The sequence below is a fragment of the Cajanus cajan genome, chromosome 10 (assembly GCF_000230855.2).
Source record: "Cajanus cajan strain Asha chromosome 10, NIPB_CcT2T_4, whole genome shotgun sequence".
In the NCBI taxonomy this organism is placed as follows: Eukaryota; Viridiplantae; Streptophyta; class Magnoliopsida; order Fabales; family Fabaceae; genus Cajanus; species Cajanus cajan.
In genome coordinates this window covers 36,150,883-36,157,682 of record NC_138526.1, presented here as the reverse complement: position 1 = coordinate 36,157,682, position 6,800 = coordinate 36,150,883, and positions in this window count along the sequence as shown.

Sequence of the window (6,800 nt, the reverse complement as noted above, 5' to 3'; positions counted from 1 at the left end):
TCACTGTATGTCTATGACAGTTCATTTCAAAGACCTTCACTATTATTGCAAAATCAAAATAAAAAACATGAAAGATTATTATAGCAAAAAAAAAAAACACTATTATTATGCTTATAGAGAAAATGTATGTCTTAGCTAGAACTGGTGACCAGGGAGTGTGATAAATTTTAAGTGTGATAAATTTATATATTTTTTTGTTTCTTGGTTAACTTTACCGAACTCTTGAGTCTTGATAAATTGCTGATAAGACCTACATCTACTCAACATTTCCTCCCCTGAACGGAAATTGCTGATAGCAAGCAATCAGTTTACATCTGCCATTAATTGAAGTCCAAGTAGCTCACAGAGTTTTATAAAACTCTCCAATTTCAGTAGCTTGGTCATTATATCAGTAATTTGACTCAACAAGAATAAGATAAGACTTACACCTACTCAACAAAACTTGTAAATTCAAATGTTAAACTTCCACAAGGATTAGGGGATCTCACCAAATCTTGGGGGTTATAGAAACTTTGCTAAAAAAAATTATTTAACCATGTGTGTGAACATCTGTGTGATTGGGTTGATTAACCCAAAAAAGTCATACTTTGTAAAAAAATTTAAAAAAATAAACATGCAGAAATGTGTTGTAAACTTGTAATGCAAATGCTAATTGGTTGGTTTAGCTAAAAGCACATGATGAGGGAGCGTAAACAAATCTTAACAACTTATTTTAGAAAGAAAAGCTGGGGATTAGGTTGTATTGAATAGCTTATCACTGGAATGTCAAAAAGAAAGCACAAACAACAAGACAAATTAATCAGTACTTAGCTAAAAATTAAACACAGTCCACAATCCACATAACATCCCTGGAAAATGCATTCGAAAAATGCATTTTAAAAGCAAAAGAGGTATTTTTTTCTAGTTGACTACTCATTCGAAAAATGCATTTTTTTTTCTCATTTGAAAAATAAACAGCTATAAATTTTGTTATCTTAATATAACCAAACTAAAATTAAGAAACAACTTCTTTACCTGACCTATGACTACAAGCAAAATATAAAGTATGCAGGCAGACAGCAGCAAACAACGATGCCAATAAGACATTGAATAGCAACATAGATGAATACAATCACAACGTCAAAAGCAAGAAATGTGATACAGAGCCTGCATCGCACAATATGCAATAAAGCTGAGGTGAATCCCTTGTCACCTAGTAGAACCCAACAATCCACAATATTTGTGGACTTTATGAGTTTTGTGATGCTGACAAAATAATTCATAAGCTTTCTTAAGGTAAAAAAAATAGTTCTACAATCAAAACACAACCTAGATTGCTAAACACAACAAAGCATAATCCGCACTCACAAGAAGATACTCTAAAAATCGAGGTAGAGAGAGTGAAACCTTTTAGGGTTTCATCGATACAGCAATGTGCAAGAGAATGAGCTTAGAGCACGGAAGACAATGAGGAAGCACGGAAGCATGAAAGCTTAGTAGAATGAACAAGAACGAGAATGAAGCGAAAGACAATGAGGCGCATTTACGAGTTCTCCAACAAATTTAGAATGAACTTTTAAGATCGGTCATTAAAGAGCTGATCTTAAAAATGACGCGGTGACATTTTTGTAAATAAGGTTACAACTTTTAAGATCGGTCACATTTTAGCCGATCTTAAAACTACTTTTAAGATCGGCTAAAATGACCGATCTTAAAAGTTGCAACCTTATCTACAAAAATGCCACCGCGTCACTTTTAAAATCAGTTAAAATATGATTGATCTTAAAAATTGTAACTTTATTTATAAAAATTCCACCGCTTTACTTTTAAGATCGGCTCTTTAAGAACCGATCTTAAAACCTCGATCTTAAAAATAATTTTTGTACTAGTGTGTTACCCTTTTACAAGAATAATAATGAAATTTTACAAGTTCCACTAATAAATAATGGTATAATTACACATTTTTCATTCATTCTCTAAATTTAATTTTTCTCCCTTAGGTATTAAATGGCTTACAACCTTTGATTTTGTACACTAACTTTATTTTTAATTTGACTTGACATTTAAGCAACACAAGTATAAACCAAAGTATATTAACCTTAGTATTAACTACTAAATTAATACAAGTATCAACTAGAAAGTCATTAAATTGATACAAGTATACGCACACTCAAATCACAACAAGAATCTCAAGTAGACATAGGGTCAATCAACTATAGTGAATACAAGTATCAATTGTAAATTAATAGTCAAATTAAGATTTTTTGAATTTTAATACATTACAGGATAATTGAAGGCACAATAACAAAATAATTATTACAACTCTAGAATCTTGGTAGCCAATCAGTTGCCATATTAGATTACTAAATCTTATGCTCCATATTCGAAGAAAAGGAAGTAAAGTACCTTCTTTATCGCAAAAATGATTTATTTACTTCAAAAGTAAGTCTTGATAAATTTACTTAACTCAATAATTCATGTTCTACATCAAATCTTGACAAGTAAATCATTAAATTAAAAGTTCTTAATGCATAAATCAAATTTACTAATTTTTAAGAAATTAGTCTTCCAGGAAGAAAGTGTTTACTTAGAAAACACTTTACAATTTTAACATGCATAATTCTTAGTCTCCATAGCCAGATGTTATGCATATATAGAGAGATCTTCATCCCACATAAAATAAAACCTGAACTATGAATTGAAATGATTGTTGTCTTAACTCCACATTTTACATATATGCATACACATAGATCATAACTACTAGGATTGACCTATTGATAAGGAGTTAAGATAATATACATAAAGTCCTAGATTCAAACCTTGTTGATGTAATTGTAATTTTTACAAATAAAAAAAATACTCATAAATCATTGGCTTGTAAAGTGAAACTTGAATTATGAACTGATGGCATAACTGTTGTTTACAATAAGCGGAGGAGCAAGAGAATCATATCACATCCATGGAAACAATGGGGAGAAAGGGTCAAAAGACATTAGGGATGACAAATAAACTAATACTCGTGGGTAATACTCGAAACCGTCCCGACTTTGACGAAAAATATCCAGTTTGACCAGGTACGGGTACAGATACAGGTAAAACCCGAAATTAATATTAAATTGGGGATGAGGACGGGGACGAGGATGAGTATATACTTACCTGTCCCATTCACGTCCCCATCCTTGGTTTAATACCTGTTTCTGATTTGATTGTTTTAAAGAATTTTAATATTTAATTATGTGTATTGTTTATTATGATGTAAAATATCTGTAGTTGTTTAATTATTAAGAAGTCTCTTGATTAAAATATGAGATAGACTATCTAATTACAATTGTAATATAATGGAAAGATAAGTTAAAATATTGTGAATTTTTTTTTGAAAAAAATAATTTTTGACGCGTACAAGTACGAGTACGGTACGAGTATACCCGATACCCGACGGGAACGAGGATAGGACAGAAATTACATACCTGACGATTATGGAGACAAGGAAGAGAATGGGTTTGAACCGTAGGAACATGTAGGGGTATTATAAAACCCGTATCTAACCCGCCTCGTTGTCATGCCTAAAAGACATCAATGATGGGAGTGAAGGACAATATAATAAGGTGGTGATGAAGAATTCAAAATGATATATAATAGTTAGCAATTTAGCAAGCTACTTTAAAAGACTAGTCCTATAAAAAATATTTCATATAGTAACATACAAAAAGTGTTACTATAGATATAATCAGTGATGGATCCAGAAATTTTAGGTAGTGGGGGCAATACTTACTCATATATTTGTAATATTAAAAATTTTACATATAACTTTTAAAAGTATAAATATATATCATAATTATTTTTACAAGTTTTTATATTTACAATTATGATTAAGGATGAAAATAAATCAGGTCAGACTAGGTTATATTATAATTTAATAGATTTGAACCTAACTTTCTTTAAAATTACATGTCTTCAATATGACTTATTTATCTATCATAAATATTTTTTAAATGTTTGGTTAGAACTACAATCTTAAAGACCTACTTTATAATAATTTAACACTAAAAAAACCATAAAAATAAATATGTTAAATTTTATAAAAAAAAATTTAATTTATTTATGATATAAACATGTTTTTAATATTTGATATAAATTTTTAGATGATAATTTATTTTAAAATATATTTTATAATAAAAATTTAAAATAGAATATAAATCTTTCAATCTTTCCTATTTGATTTTTTCTAATCAACATATACAATCTTACAATCTTTACTATTTTGATTTTTTTTAATCAACGTATACAATAAATTGAAAGTATAAAAGGTAAATATGCATAGTGCAAATTTTATTTTATCAAAAATTAATTTTTTTAACATATTACATTATATAAGTGAACATTAATATATATATATATATATATTAATTAAACTTTTTTTAAAAAACTGATTCATTATTAAGGGGTATTATTTATTACATATGAGAACTAATCTCCTTCGAAAGTTTGAAAAATGTCAAATAAATGAACACTTCCTTCAAATTTATATTTTATACATATGATAATTTAAATATATATATATATATATATATATATATATTATTAGAATATAAATTTTATTTTTTAAAATATATTATATTTTTTGATAAAAAAAAATATGTAAGGAGAAAATGGTAGTAGGGGCAAGTGCCCCACTGTCTCAAATATAGATCCGTCCCTGGATATAATATATATATATATATATATATATATAAGTATAAATTAATTTGATATATTATTACATATAATTTTAATATTAATTTTAAATAAGATTCAACAATATATATTATTTATCATTATAATTTATATCTATTCTTTTTAACAATATAACAACATTTAGTATATTTATATTATTAATAAAAGTAACTTTTAGTGATATCTATGTATGGAGTATGTGTTTCTATAAGACAATTATTTTGAAGTGTAAATTTTGAGTGTTCGTAACTGTTGGTGATTGTATGAGTGATTTGGCAGCATAACTCAGTAGTACAAATTTTGTTTTGTGCTTCATAACGTGCACCTGTTTGATTTCCTACTGAAATTGCATTTTCAGGAGAAAAATGAAGTTGTACTGTATCGATTATATTGCTTGAAAATTTTCTTGTGATTTTTGGAGTTTCTGATGAAGTTTAGAGTTCAGGAGCTAATTGATAGTGCCAATAGTGGTTGGACTTTGATTATAGAACAGTTAAATCAACACACTCACAAGAACCACTATCTAGACATGCCAATATTCTAGTATGAACATGGACTAAAATATATACAACAATATATGACGAAACCAAATTGAAATATAAGATTACAAACATCAGATTATTATATGAAGAAAAAAGGATGGAGTCATATGGACAGAACAAATAGTTTAGGTAAAGGAATTAAAAATAGAAATTATTTTCCAAAAACCTCGGTTCTTCTCCACAAAGTTTTTTTTTTTTTTTTATTCTTGAGAAAGGTTTTTAATAAATTATAAACATTTTCCATAAATAAGAATCCACTTAAGCAACTCGTCACCGTTAAAGAGAAAAGAAAACCGAAAGATCTTAAAAATGGTGTTGTGTATAACTACAAGACCCAAAAAAAAAAATAATAATAATAATAATAACGAAAGCAATTTTATCAAGATACATGCATTAATTGAAGATGTCCCAATTACATCTATCTATAATTGTTTCCTTTTTTGGTACAATTTTTATTAATACACTGATATGAGCACAAGCGCCGCAGCAGGCAGCAAAAGAAACATGACAAAATTTAAGAGTATATTCTTCACAAGTATAAAACAAATTAGACCATTCTTGTATATATCTCTTACATTCACTTAAAAATAAAATATTTTCATGTAATTTAGTGATATGATACTTATCACTAAACTTATCTTAATGAAGATGAGCAGGGTGGGTCAGATTCTCTTGGCGTTTTACATTCCAACATTCATGAGTTAGGGCTAACAAGAGTTACTTTTCCTCAACTACCAACCCATTTGTTTTTGTGGACCAACATTGGAATCTAAAGCATTTGGGCCCATGCTCCGTAGATCCAATAATTGCTACGTACTAATAATAGGTTGAGTTCTGTCCCTAGATGTAAATGCATCAACTGAATTTAGTAGTGAGTTTAATGTATAGGCTTTCTTTGGTTGTCCTACTGTCATGACTGCTTTTGTTTACGTGCCATTTTTAATGTTTCACTTGCAGAACTCTTCACCCATGTGTACAGTAGCTGCTGCATCAGCTAAAGCATAAGTGATATATAATATCTTCCATTTGAAAATGAAACAGGCCATGCTTAAAAAGAAACCATCCCTATAGACAATGCTTTATTCTAGGATTTAATTGTTTAAATATTATTTTTTTAATAATTTTTTTTTGTTGAAATATGTACAATAGGAAGATAATAAATTGGAAGTTACAAATCTAAAAAAAATCATCATTCCAAGCTACATGGACACCATAGTTGGGTAGATTTACTTAAAGCATTTAACAATTCGCTATGAGTGACTTAAGTTAGAAACTATACCAGAAAGATCAAGATAACTTGCTTAAGCAAATAGAAGACTTGCTCTTGACAAGAAAAATTCACTCAAAGTGACCAGATTCAAACTTAAAGTGAGTCAAGTCAGAAAGTAACTCGTGAAGATGGTTAAAGCTTAATATATAAAATATTTTTATGATTATTTATCAATTTGAATTAATAAAATATAGTATCAAATAGTTTTAAATTTTTTTAAAATTTTGTATACTTGATTTATGCATTAAAAATTTAAATTTAATTAATAGTTGAATCGTTAAAATTTGATGTAAAAC